Below are 23,055 nucleotides of genomic sequence, written 5' to 3' on the forward strand. Positions count from 1 at the left end.
ATTGTGAATAATGCTGCTATGAAAATTCTCCTACAAGGCTTTTTTTGTGAACATAAGTTTTTATTTCTCTTGGATAATTACCTAGCGGTGGAACTGCTGGGTCATGAGGTAAATGTGTTTTGCATGGGAAACATTATGTGAAGATTATCAAAAACATTGTAACACATTTATCTTTGAAATATAAGTTTAAAAATATAACAAACATTGATAACTTCTCCACAGGTCCGCTGCCCTGCATCTAAAACCTGTGACATCAGAAGTGTTTTGAGAATTTTTCAGATTTGTAGAAAAATAATATACCAATGATTACATAACATCCCCAATGGGTCTGGTGGAATACTTCAGTAATCCAAACTATAATAAACATAAAAATACTTAAACTAAGTGGGATTAAAAACAGACTATAAACACACTTTTCTGAACTTTTTGGGGTTTGCAATTATGGATGACAAATTATGGAGCTGTATAAATATATATAATTTATGCATGTATTACTTAATATACAGCTATGTTATCAGCTATATTTAACAGCTATGTTAAAAGTGATAGAAATAGATCATGGTTAATATCAGATCAGAGTAACATGGTTTTAATGTTTTAAAGTAGAACAATTTATATACTGTTCTACTACCTTATTAGAATTAGATATTAGATCTTCATCGTCTAAGCATTTATGCTGCATAACAGATCTATGGCATTGGTACTTTACTATCCCGGAGGCGCAAAAAGATTAGGTAGCTTACCCAAGGTTACACAAGGTCACAATGCAAAAACGGCTTTCAAACCAGAGTAGTACCTGATCCAAAGTCCTCATTATACCTTCTCCAGTGTCATGCACGGTGACTTAAAGTGTAAGTACTTTTTGAATTCATCAAAGAATTCATGTAAGAAATGAAGAAAATTATGTTTATTTGGTATTTTAAAATCTATAAAGTACACATTAAAAAAAAAAACCCCACTACAACAGTGTAATTAATTACAACAGAGCTAAAACAAATGTTTATTTCCAAATAATTAAAGTGTCAACTAACACAATAATTTGAACCACTGCCTGTAATAAAAGCCCAAACTTTCCAGCTTAGCATTCAAGGTGCTGAACAACTTCTATGAGCAGCCCTATTTGCAAATGTTTTGCACTAGTCAAAATCATCTGTCCATTGTCCCCTAGAACATATACTTTGTGCTCTTCTGCCTCTAAGTTAGACAAGATCTTTTCTAGAAGCATGCTGTGTATGCCTCTTCTGAGAGCCTAGATAGATCACTGGCCTCTCCAGAGTACACAGCCTTTGCTAATCATTCCCACAGATAATGGTATCACTTTCCTAAATTTATGCTGCTCCTTTTGGGGAAATCAATCATATAGAGCCATGTGTTATCTCTTCTCTTCTATTTTTTCATGTGGTTTTTAGGAAATTTGTTACGTGACCTGTAGGCATGAATCAACTAATAACCAATAAACCAGTCTTCTTTTTGCCTCCAATACCTTGCAAACATGAACTTGCTCAATACACTTTAGAAAAATGGATTCTTACTTTTCTATAAATTTGAAGTCATGAGTAGAAAAGGTTTTCCAAGCATTAAAGTACATGACTTAATTCACTTGGAGAACAGGGCTGAGTAAACAGTAAAGAGAAAACAAAGAGTGACCACAGTTTATAAACAGTTTTAATACCAATCATTGCCTGCATCTGCCCTGTCAACTAAAGAAAAGTCTGACAAAGAACTTAAGGACTTACACTTAACTAGAGGGTTTTATACAGGGCAGTGACATAACAGCATGTCTTTAAAGGCTTATTCTGGTATTTTGTGAATGGACTGTTGGGGGCTCGAGTATGATTAAAGAGACCCAGTCACAAGCTTTAATCCAGTCCAGGTGACAGAAGAAGAACTGGACTGGGGTGGAAGTAACATAGACAGAAAAAGTAAGTTAACCTGACAGGACCTGATGACTGACTAGATATAGGGGGTGAGGGAAAAGGAGACATTAAAGAATGATGTTGAGGTTTTGGGATCAAGCAATAAAGAAGACAGTGACTCCATTTAATGAGAAGACAAAGGCTAAGGGAACTTCCAAAAGTTCTGTTTGAAAATATTAAGCTTGAAATGCTTATTTTAAACACCCCAGTGGAGATGTCAGGGAGACAGCTGAATATGAATCTGAGGTCTACTTTTCAACCTAGCCTATAAAAAGCGAGTAGAAAAATTATCTCCCACACCATTTTCAGAACATTTTTCTCCAAGATGATACAGCAATTATTAAATTTCAAGCTGACCTGCTATATGCTTTCAAATGCTGGGTCTAGAACTCTATAAAGTCCTATATCTTCTAGGCCAGCTGGTTTGTTAGGCTCTAACAAGTGACGGGCATTAAAGTGAGACTGAAGAGCTGGCTGCGGGGAGAAGGAACGCCGCTCCCTCCGGCGCCAACTGTTCTCAGCTCTGCACCTCGCCAGGGGCGGCTGTTTGCAGGCCCCACACTCCTCTCCCAGCGCTTCTAGAACCGGCTTCGTCGAGCATCCCCAGCCCTCAGCCACAACCAGTGTAGCCACTCTTCTGAGCTACTGAGATTCTATCACCAGCCAAGTGACACCACTTTGTCAGAGGTTCTCCCTCTGCACAGAACTTTCTCAAAATGTCTAAGATCTAATAACAGTACCATTCTCTCTCTTATCTCCCAGCCCTGGGATAATAGCTGCTTCCTGGAGTTTCTAAATCTGTATTATACTCTTATCTCCTTTCTCCTTTTTTAGTTCTCAACACCTACTTAACCAATAACTTTATTAATTCTCTCTGTTGAAATACCTAGTGTGGTTTCTGTTTTCCTGATAAAGAATTGGCTCCCCAGCACTACTTCATCAGAATCTGAATTTCCCCGCCTGGCATTTACGGCCACATCAGCTTCCTCTCCTTTTATGTCACCAACTTCATTCTGTGTCAAAAATCTAAGTACACTCTATGATGATCTGTTATTTCTTTAGATTATTTAAAGGTTCCTTGATTCCATGTTCCTTCCTTTTCCCAGTCTTCAATGTTCAGTTAACAGAGGCTAATGAGCACCTACTATGATGTAGATACTCTGCTAATGAGTCCAACACACCAAAAAAATGATATTCACAGATCGAAGTACATTAGAGAAATTCCCAGAATCGTTACAGAAATTCAGTATCTAAAAGATGTATCAGAACTGCTATACTTAGGTGGAGAGGCAAAGCCAAATTAGCGTCATTACTTCACGTGGGCAATAGAGCCTGCTTATCTTTTACAAAGTAAGCCCTTAGTTCAAATAGTATGCAAAAAAGGCTGTTTCACTGAAAAATCCGTGGGTCAAAATGTTAGAGACACAATAAGGGGAAAGAAATCTTGTCATGTATTTTTCTATTTCCCATTAATTACACTATGCAATATACTCCAATTTAATCACAATTCCTGGTTCAGCAGCAACAACTTAACACAGATAAAGCAAGGTAAGGCAGAGAAAAAGCATGAGGCATTTTATTTAATCAGAAAAGCTTAAAACACTCAAACACACACACTCACTGACAAACACATATATACAAAGCTCCATACACTACATAAACTACATTTTATAAAGCTAACAAACACTTTTACCTTAGGGTAATACAGTCTGTCTTTTTTTGACAAGCTATAAACAGATTCATCTAAAAGCAGTGATGATCTCAGAAAAGAAAAGCCATGTCTACTAGAAAGCATTTATTCCTTTCTATGTGAAATACAGTATGATACAATTTGAAATATTATTTTTTATAGTAAGCTTAATAGAAATGACAAACTTTTGAAAGATTTCTATGATCCACAACTCAGGCTACACACTAGTATTAGTAATAAATAAATAATGATAGTAGAGATAAATAATGATAGCAGATATAAAAATAAACATAAATAATGATAGTAGAGCCACATCATTATTTTATAGGAAAAAAAAAAGACCTCTAAAGTTGACTGTATTGTAGGTGGACTTTATCAAACTATATGGCTGGGGCAATAGAAGAAAGGATAACTACAAATTGTGAGCTTAAGAGAGCCTTATTCTATAGCAGAAGATGAAGAGTGAGAACCTGAAGACAGGGTATAAAAATCTATTTGCTGTGAGAGGTATGCAAGAGGAGTAGGCAAAAATATACTATGACAGAAGCTGACACAGGGTGTAGTGGAAGACCAGATGAAGAAGTATGGGGACAGGATCACAAATCACTTTAAGGATCTGATGATAACCACGGACTGTCTAGAATACACACCATGGTATACAGACAAAATGTGGCGCAGAATTGTAGGGGGTTAACCATGAGAACTAAACTCACCCATGAGTTATCTGTGATAAAATCACTAATTCACCCCAAATGGTCTTGAAAGACTTCCAGTATAATGTCAATCTTCTACAGGGATTCTTTAAAGTAACCCATTTTTCACTAGGAGATATTCATTATATTTCTGAGCCATCAAGCACAGTCTAATGACCTCAAAGGAGAGCAGAGGCAGAAAGCTACTTGGTCCTTAGAGCAATCTTAAGTCACCACTGCCAGTTTTCCTTATATTCAAACTATTTTTGGATATAATCATTATGGTGACACACCTGAGGCCCTTAATTTTGGTTGACTCCCACCTTAACTTTTTTTCTTTGTTGCTTCATAAGCTATCTAAAGGTATACCTTCATTATAAATAGTTGACTAAAACTTTGAACTAAATTAAGGCCAAGGAAAAACAAAGCAGGAAAGGCAGAAAGGTTGGTAATTTCTTCAAATGCCAGCTGGCAGCATCTGACCTCTCTGACGCACAAGAGCAGCAAAGGCAGTGAAGGCAGATCAGACTGTCTTTTGTACTATAATTTTTGTTGCAGATTGTTGAGACATTTATCAGTTTTCCTTGGTCGGAAAAAAATAATTAAGCTAATTAAGTATTTCGTTTTTTAAAAGACTTTCCCCCCCCCTGGGATTTGAATAACAGTTTCTATTTTATCTGTTTATAAAGAATTTAACCTTTCTTATCTCATTTAATCCTCTTGATAACTCTGTAAGGTACATAACACAAGTATTATCTCTTCCACTGGCTGCACTTTAGGGTAAAATTAAACAGAAGATAGGAATTTGGCCACCATGTGAATAAAGCACTTGAATACTTCTTATACTCAGCCATCCCGTGAGAGTGAGAAAGCCATGTTCGCTTTAGTCACACTTGAAGAACCAAATAATAATAAATAAAATTTGGAATGTAAACAACACATTCCTTTAGGGATAAAAAATATTTTACCTCTTAAGTAAATTGCAAATACTCTCCTATTTCTTAAGTGGGAAGCTATCTATATAGCAATCTAAAAACCTCATTTTAAAGTAGGCATAAAATAAATCAGGGAAAGTTAAGTACAGCAGTTGACTGAACTTGCCTTAGAAAACTTTTCTTCTATAGCAGGACCAATTGTGAGTGGAACAGCTGTTGTGCTGGAGTACACCATACCTTAGAGGAAAGCAATCTAGGAAGTTCCTCTACTTAAGAGATTTGAACTTTATTAACTTTTACAGTAAACCAGTAACACCACTCTCCTTAAAGCAAGCTGATTATGCATGGTCATTTTGGGTTTGGGCTCTTCCTGTATTCTTTGTGGCTGCTACGTTTACCCTGTATTTTGAGGCGTTTTATGAACAGTAAAAATCACACCGTATCCAATAATGAACCCATAAACGTTTAGCAACATAAAATTATCAATAGCAACAAAACTGAAAAGTGGTGAAAAAAACATAAATGCTGGAAAGCATTATAAGAAACCCAAGAGTTCTTTCTTCAAAGAGCAGATGGAACTTACTGTACGTCATAGATGACAGTCGTGTGCTGCGACCTCAAGTCTTGGCTGAATGTTTAAATGTACATAATGTCAACAGATGTGCTGGGAAGGGAACAGGTATGTTCAGGCTGCCGAGGAATTCCCTATAACAACTGATGAGTTCATCAAGGAAGGGAGGCACTGACTTCCCTGGCGGTTCAGTGGTTAAGACTCTGTGCTTCCAATGAAAGGGGCATGGGTTCCATCCCTGGTCAGGGAACTAAGATCCTATACGTGGCACGGCGCGGCCAATAAAAAAACAAAGAAAAGAAAAGAGGGAAAAAAAAAAAAACCGGGAAGGGAGGCACCTGCCTCAATAGATTTCTTTCCAAATACACTAAACTGATCTATTTTGTAAAAGGTACCAATGATATACCACCAAGGAGTGAGAAAACAGTACCATCTTAAGCCACCAAGGACAGGATCATTAGTCTGTTTAGTAGGATATACCCAGGAACTGAAAGCAGAAAACACTGAAGTCACTGGGACTTACAAATTGACTTAGGTATTGTCTTTTCAAATCTAGGTGCTTCTGTGTTGCTTTAAAATTGTATTTTAAAATTACCCATAATCTACCGCTCTAGGAAAACAGCATTTTTATTCCCACGTAGGTTTTATTATGAATGGAATTTTTCCTTTAATATTTGTTATTCAATTTTATATCTTACTATGTTTATGAAATATTCTACCAACATTTTTTATATTATAGTCCTTGAAATTCTAAAACATTATATTCATTATATAAATGTTTACTGAAACACTATCTCTTGGACAGGTTTTAACTAACGAATAGTTTGCCCTCTTGGAAACTGGTGGTGGGCGGGGGGACTGGGGAAAGGAGCTGGAAGCAGAATATTAAGCAGTGAGAACAAACTGACAATAAGGACCTTCCAGAAACACACTGCAACGGTGCTGAACGAAGTTTGGGCTGGTGATGAACAGGGAGGGAAGGCTTTGGGGTATCATTACACAATCATGTAACAATTTGAGACCTAAAGGATGAGTGAGAGTTAAAGAGGGGAGAAAGAATGAAGTTGGTTCTGAAAAAAAGAACATGTTCAAAAATTTAGAATCGAGAGTATGAAATAAATAATGAAGCTGTTAAGGTAATAATAGTTTGCAAGTCATGCTCAAGCAACTGGACGTACTTCTTGGAGTAATTAGAAGTCATTCAAGTGTTTTAACCTAAGGAGAATCATGATTAGATTTCTATTTTAGAAGCATCACCCTAGCTTCAATAAGGAGAATATTTGGAAAAATACAGCAAGATCATCAAGATTACGAGGCAATTATAGGTTCCTAATCCAGGCAACACATAATGATATCTGAACTGAGCTAATTCCAGTGGGGATGGAGAGATAAGAATAGAAGTGAGCGATGGTTAGAGGGTAAAACCAACTGTATGTGTGTCAGGTGGTGTTTAATGGTTCCCTAGCGCTCAACATTAACCTTTTGTTTTATAAAGAATTCTGTTATAATAAAATAGATAACTAACAAGAACCTGCTGTATAAAAAAAATAAAATTCAAAAAGAAAAAAAGAAAACTGTTATAAATTGCTCTCCTGATGGGGGACTACTCCTTTTGAATAAATACCATGAAGATGAATTGCACTTATTTACTCCCCACTTCATTCCAGAAGATGCACACAACGTTAAACTATGTCCTAAAAAGGCTTTTCTAATGTACATGGTTACACAAAGGTATGGGTATTCATTTTATGGAACCTTCAATAACCTGGTTTTATTTTTTAGAAAATCGAAACAGAACAATTGCTAACCAAATGGGAATAATGCCACTGAGTTCCTTGAACAGTTCCTTCAAATTGGGCTTTTTCTCAGGCATTAGAGAGCTGTGATTTCCCCACTTTTTTTCCCATGAAAACTGACCATCTGCTAAGATTGTTACTAAAATATTGTAGTTCACTAAAAAGGTTATGTATATGGTAAACCTGATGATCACTTTTTCTGTGCCTGGCAGCATTCACCTGACAAGCTAGCCCAGTAACAACAAAGAAAGATGAGGGAGTACAAATGTTGCTTGTTTTGATTGCTTACTGCTTTTAGTACTTCCTTACTGCTTTTGTGTGTGTATGTGTGTGTGTGTGTGTGTGTGTGCGCGCGCACGCACACGCATGTAAAATATATTATGTATGTATCACATGTATGTACAATATATAGTTCTTAAAAATTACTTGTACTTTTAGTTTTTTTTCTTTTTAGTATGGAAAATACCAGACATATATAAAATTAGTATACTCTTAAATATGTTAGATTCCATTAGCAGATTTTATATTTCAAATACTTCTAATTTACACAAATCAGTACCTAAAATTGGGTTCATGTAAAAGATGTATGCTTTATAACGAAATTGCTGTAATGCATTTCTTTAATTTAGGAATACCCAAAAAGGACTGAGTGGTTCAAATACATTTTAATTGGCTTGTAACCATAGTCATGATCAAATCTAAGAAGCACTGCTTTACTTGGTTTTTAAACTACAGAAGTATTTCTTCTTCTCAACAAGCTCTAGTGCTTCAGTTTTGTATGATTATTTTGAGGGATGGCACAATTCTTACCACTGGTATTAATATACAGACAGAAAATGGTATTTTTTTCTAACATGAGTTTTCATGGTAAGAAATGAAAATAGAAAGCAATGAATTAGAGAATAATATACATACAGGCAAGCCACTATTGGTAAAAATTTGATTGACGTTCCATAGGCAAGGAGCTTTATGTTGGGATGGTTGATGCTTTAAATATTTGATATAAATACTTAAGGAATAATTTGCTAATTGTAAAAAGGCAATGGCTCTGGTTCCAGAGTTAGAAGTAAATCAACTCTGGATCTGTCCTGTTATAATTTGGGTCTATAGTACCAGATTTATAGCTTTTTCAAAAATCTTTTGATTATTGAAATTCTCACAGGAAAAAATAACTTTGTTATTGCAAGTTTGAAATTCTCCTAATTTCTCATGAAAAACCTTTTATAAATCAGAAGTTTTTTTTATAACCAAAGTTTTGATTGTTTATTATTTGGAGCACACCTCTTCGTTTGCTGCAGAACAGACTAGACTGCATACCTTAATTTCAAAAAACAACTATATTATTAGGTTCCTAGTATCTATAATACTAATAAATATTTGTTCAATGAACATAAGCAGATGCTTAACACACCTGTCAAAACAGTAATGTGTTAGAGATTAAAAAAGAATAGAACTTTTTCTTTAAGAGGTTATGAATAACAAAGCGAAACACTACTACTATTGCATATTAATATGTACTTGTTTAAAAAACCTGACAAGTACTGTGTAGTGTTTTTAGGGAAAAAGTTTCCTATTTGCTGGTCTTTCACTGGAAGTTTTAAATCGTTCAAAGCCCTGGAGTATTTAAGAGAAAACTTTCTTGTGGTTTTTCCTGAGCCTTTTCCCATCTTAGTTTCTACTATGAAACCTACTATCCACTTCCTCCACATCCAATCCAGAGGTCACTATAATACACCAAATAAACAAAGAGTGTTCTGGGACCTTTAAGTTATTTAATATGGGGGGGACTATATAACTGGGTAAAGGAGAAACAACATGAAACAAAGTTATGTACACACCAGCTGGAATGAGCTATGAATGCCATGCTAAACAGTTTTCATTTTTACCATGCGGTGACAGAAAGCCACTGCAAACATGTAACAGGGAGTGTGATGGTGCTTCTATATATTAAAAAGAGAGCTCTGTGGAATCTAAAAAACAAAACAAGTGAACAAGCATAACAAAACAGAAAGAGAGTTACAGATACTGAGACCAAACAGGTAACGCAGTGGCAGAAAGAAAGAGGTGAGGGCGATAAAGAGGTACAAACTTTGAGCTGCAAAATAAATGACTCCCAGGTATGAAATGTACAGTATGGGGAATACAGTCAATAACTATGTAATGTCTTTGTGTGGTGACAGAAGGTAACTAGACTTATCGTGGTGAATATTTCGAAATGTATAGAAATATCAAATCATGATGTTGTGTAATATAAGATGGTAGGTCAATTATACTTCAAAAAACAAACTCATGGAAAAAGAGATCAGATTTGTGGTTATCAGAGGTGGGGTGTAGGGGAAGGGGGAATTGGATGAAGGCAATCAAAAGGTACAAACTTTCTGCTATAAGATAAATAAGTACTAGGGATGTAATGTACAACATGAAAAATATAATTAATACTGCTGTATGCTATATATGAAAATTCTTAAAAGAGAAAATCCTAAAAGTTCTTCATCACAAGGAAATATATTTTCCTATTTATTTAATTCTGTATCCGTATGAGACAATGGGTGTTCACTAAACTTATTATGATAATCATTTCATGATGTAAGTCAAATCATTATGTGTACATCTTACAGTGCTGTATGTCAATTATATCTCAACAAAACTGAAAGAAGAAAAGGACAGGAGAAAAAAAGAGAGTGAGCTCTAGCTGCAACTAGGAGGGAGTACCAGTGGATCTAGCCCAATAGTGAAAACAGAAAAGATAAGAGTCACGTGCTATTAAGAGGCAGAAGCCGAACCTGATGAGAAAGTACGTGGAAAGGAGTGGGGCCTGGGGGTAAGCAGAGGTGGAATGAAGGACATATGACTTCCAGGCAACTAATGTCATCCACAGAGAGAACACAATGTAGAAATCACTGTATGAGGAAGACAGGGAAGGATGTGATTTTAGTTTTGGAAATGTTATGTTTGAGATGCCTATACGTCATCCATGGGGAGGTGGTGAAAAGACTGGTGATCTGGAGTTCAAGATTAAAAGCATAATAAAAAATGATCACTATGGCAGTGGTCCTTGGAGGTATGGTTACTGATGAGACTGCCCAAGAAGAAAAAAGATCACTCTGGGAAGTATCCACCTTTAGTGAGAGCGTGACATTTCTGAAGAACAAGCATCAAGTGATCAAATAAGTAATTGGGAAACTCATTAGTTTTGTCCTATTCTCATTTATATTACTAAATCTAAATCTGTGTATTGAAGTCTTGGTTTCTAGCCTGGTAAATAGCAGTTTCTCAGTAGAAGTTTGTGAAGTGAACTGCTTCTGACAGTCACTAAGTGCATCTTTTAATTTCTACAAGTATGTTATAATTCCACAGGTGCTAAATTCAGTAATCAAGGTATTTTATTTAAACAGATCATATTGCCATCATTCACAGTATTCATAAAATAATACCACAAAGTAAGCGAATTCATGAATCTGCTAACTTGCTCGGAGATATTATAATCTACAAAGAAGTTTAGCAAAAATACTGATGCCATGACAGTTTAATGGCATAACTTTAAAAACAAATCAACTTATATTTAATTTATACATTAAAGATTATTTTTTCTCCACAAAGGCATTAAAGGTTAAGAGAATAAAAAACAAAACACATCTACTTATATAATCCTGCAATATAGGCTTCAGAGTAATTCCCATAAAGGAGAACTCTTGTTATTAGTAAGTATCACTTCTGAAATTAAATGTTCAAAATTCAGCTATCAAAAATACAGAAGAAAATTCAAGCCACGAGATGAGCTACCAAGTTAAGTCTCCCTGAGGCAGTCTTAGTACGAAAATGCTCACCTGAGTCATTAATGTACTGCTGAAATCTCATAGTGGCAGTTAATCTGAATTCTACTTATAAATGTAACACTAAAACATTTGAAATGTCAAGAAAAATTGAGTATAAGGGTCAGAAAATAAGAGCAAGGTAAATAAAATAAGGGGCATTTGGTTTTCTTAACTTTTTTGTCGATCCAATTTCAAAGCACACTAATACACAGTGAGTGGATTACAAATGTCTCACCTACGTAGAAGGACCACGACGCTGCTTGCCAGCCATCAGAAGGGCACGCACACAAAGTCAAGGGACGCATGAAAATAACTGAGCTGAAGAAGACACACTGAGAAATCACCCACCTATTTTTCTATTAAATAACTTGAATTCTTTAATAAAAATATTTATATTTTAAATTAATTTTAGAGATTTGTGTAGATTACCATACACTTAATAGGGAAATAGAGAAAAAACTAAACTGCATTATCCCAGCCAGTGAGCAGCATATTTAATCATGGAGCAGAAACATTAATATTTAAGAATAAACAGGTACAAGCAAGTATAAAATGTTATGTAACAAATTCAACATGCAAATTCTGAGGGATGCATGGAATACAAGATTAAAATGGAAGGACTTCCTATATAAACAGCAAAAATATTTCTTCAGGAATAAACATACGCTGCCCTATTATTCTAAGCCCAGATCCCCTGTTTTATGTTTGCAACACCTCACATTCCGAGTTGTAAGCCATCTACACTGCCGACCCCCACAACATTTTGTATTTAGAAAAGCTACCCCTCAATGAATCCTTATACGAACAAAAAGGAAGATGTTTCTCAAAGCCTTTATTTATGAGAACTTGTAGATAAGACATATTTTATTATTATCACCAAGAAACTTCATTCAACTGAAGCTTCAAGTTTGGGGAAAAGCCCCTCTGATCGTTTTAAAAAGCCTGACCCACCTCCAGACAACATTATGGCTGAACGGGAGTAAAGAGAGCTCATAGAGCTGCTCAGTGATTTACAAAATTTTGGTTTGATAGTGATTGAAGTCTTAAAATCTACACTTTGTCACACTTTCTTAATTTAATCTGTTTGTATGGATTGCTATCTATCCAAAGATACAATGCTTTTAATTATTTGTGAAAATTCTAGTTGGAACAATGTTCCTGTGACTGGCCTAATGCAGAATAAACGATATAGCTACAATTCTGGTGGGGTATACAAAGAAACTGATGTAAAATCGAATTAAATTGTCCCACTCTGGAAGAAAAAATTAATCAGCACATTTCAAGTTCTGCAAATACTCTTCTCTCTCATCATGTTTATCAAGCAGTACACACCCACTCCCATCAGAGTACCTTACACTTAGCATATAACATGCTAATGCCATTTTGATTCCAGGAGTTCTGGACTTCTATGATGGTCTTTGTATTCTAAATTTAAATGTGATTTTTAGAAAGTCTTCCCTGTCATTGGGTCTAGTTTTATTGATTTATTAAGGTTCAACAATAATCTTAGAAATACAGAATTCGAATCAGACTACTACTTTGATAATTATACCTTAAGCAGTAAAGATTAATACATAAAAATTTATTTATTGTACTTTAAAAATATTTAGTTTTTATACTTTCTCATCGGAATTGAACAATCATTCTGCGTACCTGCATCTCTTTGTGAAACATTTTTGAAAGATTCATCTACATTTACAGGCTACTAAGGTTAGCAACAACCAATTTTTCACTTTCCTTACAAAACTTTAATCTAGTGACTTGAAAATGTTAACAGACTTTCCCCCAAAGAACTTATTCATTGCATGAGAATAGTTTACAGTCTCAAAATTTTAAATACTTAAATTTCACTAAGTGTTTTTTCTGGAGGGTGCATATAAACCACCAATGCAAGAAGTATTATTATTACTGATATCTTGAGGACGAATGAGGTTATACAAGCATAAGTGATGTTCATCACCGAGGCATTTACGGCAGCATTTTCTCACTAAAAAGTCATTCCACTAAAACCCAGTTCTTTTGAGAGACAGGGAAAGCCGAAGCTCTCTCTGCAAGTATTTACATGCAACCTGAATAATCCAGTTTACGAGTACAAGTACCTTACTTGTTTTCCAAAAAGCTTTAAATGTTCATCACTGTGAGACAAATATGACAAGTGTAAGATATATATTTATTATGTGCACTAAGCAAAATTAAAGTTAATCTTAGGTTAATGTTTATTAAAACAATCACTTTAATAGCATTATTTGAAGATACACTTAATTTAGGAAGGCAAATTTATGTCTAGAGTTGGCACTTTTTTTCCTCCAGAGATCTGGAAGAATATATCTTTTCTTAAATGTGCTTACTGTACTATATTTAGTGAAAAAGACAAGCCATAGTAATCGGATCATCTGCATGGAAGCATGGATCAGCTTATTCACATAAAGAATTTAAGAAGCTATCCAGCCTTCTATACAGTCCTGCCTATATGAGAGGAAGCAAGGACAGGCTGCTTTCAAACCTGTAATTTATGAGTTTATTCAAACCCGCCAAATTGCTTAACGTAAACGCCTCTCACATTTAAAAATTCCCTTGGCAACTCATGTAGTTTGGCAGACAGGAAGACCCAAATTCAATCCTTTTATCCTGTGGCTAAACCATTACAATGGTAATTCTGCTCTGACACTCTGAAGAGACTGCTAATTACTGTACTCTGGGTCCCTAGACAGATCTCCCATTCAGATTAAAATAGTTGTGCAAGGCAGAAAACGGTAGCAACATCCTCTTTACATGAGAGAGATGCTCTCTCTCACATTACAGCTCTATCAAGGGGCAAGTGCATTACAGCTAGACGTCTTTTAATGTATCTTTTAATACCTTACCTTCTTTCCCAATAACATGAAAAGGAGGGAAATCATACCACAGATTTCAATTACTGATCCCTTGGTCAAGAACTAAATGCAGGGCCATCAGTTCATTAACAATCCAGTTTAAAACTTGAACTCCAAGATGAGACTACACTGTCTCCAGAGTCATTACCTCTCTTCCTATCTTACTCTTTAATTCTTTTCATTTATTTTCTGGTGATAATTAATACACAGTTACCTATGAGTCAAACGGTGATAGCACCAGAAGAAACAAATCTCTGGGAAACATGAAAAACAAACTTAATAAAAAAATTTTTTTGGGAAGGACCCTTCACTTTTCGCTACTCTCCCAAATAATGACGACATTGACTATAGTTTTTTTAAAAAGTGAATTTAAGTTACTTTTTTTTAATAATCTTTTTCAAATTTCATAATATTCCTGAAATAACTGGCAACAACTTTAAATTTCAAAATCCTCAGCTGCAAATTCCTCAGAATCTACTAGATCAATTACTTAGGTTAATATTACTGAGCTCTATGTTTATAAATGCTTTCATAAAGAGATCAGCTATATATTCAAAACCAACTCATGTTCAACTCCTCAAATACCTATAAACAAACTTAAAGAGGCCAAAAAAAAAAAAAGGACACGCTTATACCCCCCATAAAGTAAGAAAGTGAAACAAACACTTTATGAACTGTCTGGGACTAGTGGCATCTTGTGTACCAAAGCTGGTTTAAATTATGAGACAGTGTAAACTTCAACTGCCTGAAATCACTTAATTTCTCTAATACAGGCTATGGTGACTCATTTCGGCTTCTCAGTTTAGTATTCTATCTCCCCAACAGAAATCTTTTACCCCCATTCTTATTGAAAGAAAGGAAAAATTATAGTGAGAAAGAAGACATTTGAGCATATATCCCTCACTTCTACTTTCCCAGTCTTCATATCAGTAATATTCCCCAAATTCTACTGTTCTAGTGTTTTTTATGTCCCTTCAGAGAAGATTAGAAAAGATCACAGGTTATGCCTCCATATGTCTTAGCTAATGATGAAACAGTATTCTTTTCCAACAAAACAGAATGAGAATTAATTGAAAGAGGGATGGCACCTGATCCCCGAGACGGGAGATGGACTCCCACAGTGAGTGAGTGAGGGGGGGGGTGGGGGGCCGGAGAGACGTGTATACACGTTATTTTTTAAGGTAACATTAAGTGGTTTACAATTTTCTTATTTATTATGCCGCTGTAAGCAAAAAGGTATATTGGTGAGATCATGGACTAGCAATTAGGGTGCCTTTTGCAGTTAGGGACAGAATCACTTTCTTTTGGCATGGTGTCTCCTGTGACCAGGAATGAGCTTGTAACTGGCATGGCCAATGATGTAGCTGAGGTAATCAATCCATATAACATAAAGAAAAAGAGGAGAAATGAGGGAACATGTGTCTTGCACTTTCACATAACTAAAATAATAACTTTTACCTTTACAAAGTCCTTCTAAGGCAAGTAAGCAACAATAACCCAATTTTACAAATAAGGAAATAAAAGTTCTGCGTTTAAGTGACAGTCCCTGACCATGCATGATTTGTGCAATCCTACTGCATTTGTTACCCACTTTAATGACTTGAAATGCACAACTCTCCACCTCTAAAATGCATATACACTAATCCCCTCTGTCTCTAGGAACTTTGTATCTTGAAGTTCCAGCTCAAGTCTCACCCACCTATGTGAAATCTTCTCCCCTAAATACCCCAGTCCACCGTGACATCTTCCTGTAAACCTCTATAACATCTTCTTTAACACTGATTGCCACCTATATACTGCTTGTTACTATCGCTCTAGAAAATGTGTGGCATTAATAATTGGCATTTGGGGAGGAGGGGGAGACAGAGCCTTCAAAATTAAAACAAGGGGAAAGTTGCCATTACATAAAATGAAGAGTGAAATCTTTTAATGATGCCAAACTGTTCATATAGGTTGTGTAAGCTATACATACACACATGTACACATGTGCACACATCAAATTAGTCTGCCATTTCAGTGCCTTCAAGGAGAACACGCTAGTATGCATAAATATTATTACAATGAATGAATGGAGATCTTTACACATCTCTTTTAGTAATTAACAAAAATAGTGGGAAAATGGGTAAGGATAGAAGACCTGAACATTTTCAACCACCTTCATCTAAATGACATTTATAAAACACATACCCAACTACTGCAGAATACATGTGCTTTTAAGTGTAAAAGGGATATTCACCAAAACAGACAATATGATGCAATATAAAAAAGTCCTAATTAGATGCAAAGAGAATGAAATCTTATAGAAAACATTTTCTGAGAAGAACAGAATTAAGTTAGAAATCTGTCACAATAAGATAAATTTAAAAGTCCCAAATATTTGGAAACATTTGGAAATAACCCATAGGTCAAAGAAGAAATCATGAAAAAAATTAGAAAATATTGTGAAGTGAATGGTAATAAAAATACAGTATAATATTATATTTGAGATGAAGGTAAAGCATTATTCAGAGAGAAAATTTTTAGTATAAACAAAAGGTCTCAGAAGTGTGAAAGAAAGGTCTTAAGTCACGAATCTTCCACCTTTAAGAAGCTGCGAAAATAAAGTTAAACCCTAATAAAGTAGAAAGAATATATAAAAGCAGAAATCAATGAAACAGAAAAGGAACAAATAGAGAAAAATCAACAAAACCAAAAACCGGTATGTAGCAGTAAAAGATGATTAAAATTAATGAATGAAAGCAAGGACACTACTACAGATCCTACATACCTTAAAAAAGATAAAAAGGGAATATTATGATCAACTTCATGATAAAAAAGTTTAACTTAGATGACAAAGACAAATTCCTTGAAATATACAAAAACAGAAAGAAAAAAATCTAAGTTCTATATTTATAAATGAAATGGGATTTGTAATTAAAAGCCTTCCCAAAAAACCACAAGACAAAGGCACAGATTAGAATATTTGTCCAATAAAGGATTTATTCCCAATATATATGAAGAACTGTTTTAATAGTAAAAAAAAAAAGAAAAGCCAATGAAGAATGGTAGAAAGATTTAAAGATACTTCATCAAAGAAGATATATGATTTCTCAAGCAGCACACGAAAAGATGCTCCACATCATTTGTATTCAGAGAAATAAAAATTAAAACTTCAACAGGTGAAAGGATAAACAAACTGTGGCTTATGTATTCAAATGGAATACTAATTATCAATAAAAAAGAACAACCCACTGACACATGTAACAGCATGGATGAACCTCAAAAAAGCCATGCCACATGAAAGACAGGCACAAAAAATGAAATCTAGAAAAGGCAAACTGATCTAAAATAGGTAAATTCATAAAACCAGAGAGTAGAATGGTGGTTGCCAGGTGCTGGGGGAAGGGAGGGGCGGTAGGGAAAATGGGGTGATGTCCATAAAAGGGTACAAACTCTCAGCTATGAGATGAGTAAGTTCTGGGGGTCTAAGGTACAGCATGGTGGTTACAGTTAAGAACACTGTACACTTGAAATTTACTAAGAGAGTAGATCGTACAAATAAAAAAACAGTAACTATGTGGGATGATGGATGTGTTAACTTGATTGTGATAATCATTTCACAATGTATATATGTATATCAGATCATCACATTGTACACCTTAAAAAAAAAGCACTTGTACATCCTAAATATAAACAATTTTTATTTGTCCATCTTATACCAATAAAGCTGGGGGAAAAAAATTAAGTTTTTAGATCATAATAGAAAAAAAGGCAAAACTAACCCCAGTAGTTGCCTGGGGGCGTGGGGGGGTAGTTAATTGATAGCAAAGGGGTAAGAGAAAACTTTTTGGCATGATGGAAATCTTGACTGTGGAAGTGGCTGTAAGTGTATACAGTTGTCAAGGGCCAAACTGTACATTTCAAATGAATGAGTTTTTATTTTATGTGTAAAAAAAAAGGAAAAATTCCTCAAGAAGCACCTCTTCTTCCTTCATGTCTTCAAAATGACTATTCTTCAGCATTAAAAAGACAGCTCATATGTATTTAAATCAAGAGTTTCCAGATTATTTCTCAAACAGTTATCTCTATAACGCTAGATGTGAATACACTCTCAGAAAAAAAATTCTGATGGTCAATTAAATTTGGAAATGGTTTCTACCAGAGGTTCACAATAATTACTAGCCTATTAAAGGCTTCCTTTACCCCAAATACCTGTGAAAAGTATTTCATGAAATACAGTTAGGGAAATGTCATTGCCTAAATATTAAAGATCTTGCCTTAAATAATTTTCTGTACCCCTAGTGTTCTAAAATACAGCCAACCTGGAATAAGTATTTGTTAATCTGAACAGAATACTAGAATAGCTACACTTGCATAGCCAACAGGCATCTCAAATTTACTAGATCCAAAACTGAGTTCCAAGTAATCTCTTCAAAATCTGTTCCTAACATATCCTTCCATCAAGGTAACAGCAATTATATCCTTCCAGTTGTTCAGGCTAAAAATCTTGGTGTCATCCTTGATGCCTTGCTTTCTAACATCCCACAGACAATCCATTAGCAAAACCTGCCAGTTTCACTTTAAAAATATGCTCACAATCAGACCACGACTCACCGCTATGGCTACACTGGCCCAACCCATCATCACCTCTCATCTGAATTAATGCAATAGTCCAGGAATTGGTAAACTTTTCTGCAATGAGCCAGACAGTAAATGGCTTTTCTGGGCATACGGTCTCTGTGGCAGTTACTCAACTCACCACTGGAGCGCAGAAGCAGCCACAGACAACACGTAAGTGAATAAGCATAAGCATGGCTGTGTTTCAATAAAACTTGTCAGACAATGCAATTTGAATTTCATATAATTTTCACATTTCATGATGTATTCTTCGTCTCCAAATATTATTCTTCTGATTTTTTCCCCCAGCCATTAAAAAATGTAAAAACCATTCTTAGCTCATGGGTTATTCAAACACAGGTGGGAGGCTGGATTTGGCCCATGGGCCATTATTTGCGGACTCCTACAAGAGCTTCCTTTCTTTCACCTTGTGTTCTTTATTCTGTTTTAAACAGAGCAGGCCAGCAATCCTTATAGAATATTCATCAGATCATGTCATTCCCCTCTCCTTAAGCACTCCAATGGTTTCACCCATTCTAGACTAAAAACTGAAGTCCTTAAAATGGTTAACAAGGGCCTGCACAATAACTAATCAATTGTCCTAATATGTACATGAGAGTATTAAGACCAGATTAATTAAAAGCAGGTTTAGATACTCTGTTACAAAAGGCAAAAGAAATGGGAATTTAGAGCATATTATAGTATCAGTGTAGCAAGAATAAAGGAAACGAAAACATCTGATGACAGAATTGGCAAATGAGTAAATTAATATACAAGCTCTCTGTACGGATCAAATCTATGTTAAAGTGATTAGAATATACAAAGATAAGAAGTCATAATTTCCCAAAATTCTATATATTTGTAAGCACATTAGGTAAAAGCTAAGCAAAGACTGTAAGAAGTTCAGCCAAGAAATTTAACAGCCCAGTTTATTTTGAAGGGCTCACAGGAAAAGTGTGAGAATTATGATGTGAATAAGAACAAGCATTAAAATGTCATCTGAAGAAAGTTTTCTATTATAATAAACCAGTTCAACACACATGTCTAAAAGCCAAAGGTTTAGATATATAAAATTAGTAATTAAATAATCTACTAAAAAATACCATTTGTCTAATTATGAAATAATTCATCATAGGGTTATATTAAATTAGTAACTGCATCACAGAAGTTTAATTAAAGAAACAAAAATTTATAGAAAAGCATATAGCAGCACATTGCAATTCGGCCTAATAACAAACAAAAATGATCAACATATCCTGTCTTAAATATTTAGCTAAAATTAAGAAATAGTCTATATTGTAAAACTCCATAAGAATCATAAAAGTTATAGTTTTTCCACCCAATTAACTTTTAGAACAAAGCAGTTACATAAAACCAGAAATCACAAATGCAGAATCACAAATCCCTAATAATTCCAAGTAACACTAATTTCCTTATAGGGTTCACTTAAAATAAGAAGGCTATTACCGTATCATATCTTGACATGATTGTTTCTTCCTATATAACCTTTGCTTAATGTTCTACCTATATACTCAGTAAAATTCTACCAGTTTGAGGATTTCCCCATAATCTTTTTAGGAGGAATCATGTTTTTTCACTCATTTCCTTATATTGCATCCTAGTACTTCAAAAGTCTTTCTCCCATTTATAAGCTAACTTGGAGAGAACCAATACATATAATACATGTGAAATTTTACTTTATACTTATATGAAGCCATCAAAAGTCCTAAAATTAATTATTTCATAAACATTTTCCTTCTCTGACTTTAAAATTTTTACAACTACCCATACTTTGTTTACAATTAAGAGCCATTTCTTCAGTATACAATAAGGAATTTCAGAGCAGATAACTCACTTGTTACCCCACTTCCAGAGGAGTGAAATGGCAAGTCACTGATAATCTTTATATGATTTATTTAAAGAAAAAAAAAATCACTCGTACTAACTTATGAGAGAATGAACTGAATGGGTTAAGACTAAAAGTGAAAAGACAGGTTATTTTAACTGGGTTGGCAAGAATACATGTCTTCAAGAAACACTTTGGAGATGGACTTATCAATTACCTCAGCAGTTGGTTTCTGTCAAGGATGACCTAAGTCTCCAAAGATGAGCAAAATCAGGGCACTGCTCAATAGTCCTTTTCTATCAGTGAGTACGATTTGATTTTCACAAAATGTTTCACTGTACTTATGAGAGTATATTGAAGATCTCAAGAATGTGAGGAGGTATGGTTCAGATTTATGGAAATGAGATTAAACAACTGATTAACTGTACCTACAATGAAAAGGATATTTTTAGTAGATACTTGATGGCAACAGATTTAGATGTGCCAGACTAGTTATACTATATGTAACTAAAGAAATGACTCTTCTCTAGTTATGCATGGTTTATTCTGTCATTTAAGAAACAAAAGAGATTAAAATAAACGGATTACTGAAATCAAAGAAACATCTGAAATAAAAATGGTATTATCCAGGGTAAACAAGTTCATTAGGTAAAACATTACGACTCTACAAATGAATGAAGTGTGATCATCTCAAAATCCCTATTACTTTTGCAGTGAAATTAGAAAATGCTAAGGTTTCTCTGAGTTCCTGTGCTTGCCGGAAAAATGGGGGGAAAAGAACTCACTTTGTAAGGTTGTTTTGAAACCCCAATTTGAATTTAAAAAGTGTGAACTCTAAACATTAAGTTATGTGTGGTGTTATGTAAACTGATGGAGACACATTCAAATCATCAAAATTATTAGAAAAATTAGAATCATGTCACAAGGAGTACAGGTACAACCTTTACCGAGATTTATTAGCCTTATCTCCAGATGTAAAATACAAAATGGAATATTTATTACATTTAATTATAAAATTTTAAATCAAGCACAAAGTATACCAACTCTCCCCTCCACACCCCCAGGTCCCTTAAGCCAGGATTAGATCTTTTGCTATATAACATTGAACATAATAGGCACAAAAACATTAAACTACACACAACTCTCTTTCTTCCTCTTTCCAAAGAAGAACTTCTTCTACATGGGTAGGTAAGAAACGTTTACACTGAAATAATACAAAGGTAATCCCATACTTGAGCTACAAATTCATTCTGTAAATGATATGTAAGCTGAATCATATTCCCCACAGAAACAACATGAACTAGGGATTGTGTACCTGTTCAGAATGTGACCATAAAGATTTAGAATTTTTGTTACAAAAAGCTAATATAAAAACTCATCTAATATAAATATTTTTAAGAACCATGAGAATTATTGTATTCACATTTTTGTGATTAAAGATTAAACACTTTAGTAATACCCAGGGTCTCAGGGTTTGAGACTCTGTTGAGAAACAGGTATTTTCAGATAACACTGGCAGGACTACAAATTGGTACAAATTTTCTGGAAGGCAACTTAGAAATTTTAATATAAGTACTAAAATTTAAAATGCACTTTATATGGAGTGGAGGATAAGATCACTGAAGATGAAGCAATATAAAAGAACTGAGAGGCCAAGAGTACTGAAAGGATCGTTTACATAAATCATGAAATCTTAGGGGAAAAAATTTCAACTCCTTTTTCTGTTGTCCCATTCTTTCTTGAACTTGAGCTAATCAGGCTTTTAAATCCACCATCCAAAAATCTGTTTGGCAAGGTCACCAATGACTACTACTTGCTAAATCCAATGGTTAACTCCCCATTCTTATCTTAACTGAACAATCTTCAGCAACAAACTTCTCTTGGCTTCCAGGACTGACTCCACACTCCTGGTTTTTCTCCAGCCTCAGTGACTCCTCTCCTTGGGGTCTTTTCAAGTCACCCTCCAAAATTCCTTTTGGTGTCTTATCTACAATCCCTAAGTATGAACTTCAATAGTTTTTATTATCTTAGAAATATTAAGTGAGTTAAAAGTGTGAAAAGTGCTCAGAATGGTGCTTGGTACATTAGTAAAAGTTAGCTCTTATTTTTCTAAAAGAAAATTTTACCGCATTATGGGAAAATTTCACTAGGAAACATTAACCTTTCTGTGGTAAACAATGATATATGCCAGGAGAGTACGTGGAACCCACAGACAACTCAAAGAATGTGCTCCCGCTAACACAGCTCACCCAACATAAGTATTAATTTGTACAGACTTCTGTACACCCATTACTTGCTTGCAATGAGAAACTGATCCAAAAAAAG

At 34.7% G+C, this 23,055-nt stretch overlaps 1 protein-coding gene across 7 annotated transcripts in view; it reads right to left on the reverse strand.

Annotated features, from left to right (window-relative positions):
• Positions 1–23,055, reverse strand: part of QKI (QKI, KH domain containing RNA binding) — a 137,776-nt gene that overhangs the window by 17,704 nt on the left and 97,017 nt on the right. The window lies entirely within an intron of this gene.

The sequence above is a fragment of the Balaenoptera physalus genome (genome assembly GCF_965194825.1).
Source record: "Balaenoptera physalus genome assembly, chromosome: 9".
Classification (NCBI taxonomy): Eukaryota; Metazoa; Chordata; class Mammalia; order Artiodactyla; family Balaenopteridae; genus Balaenoptera; species Balaenoptera physalus.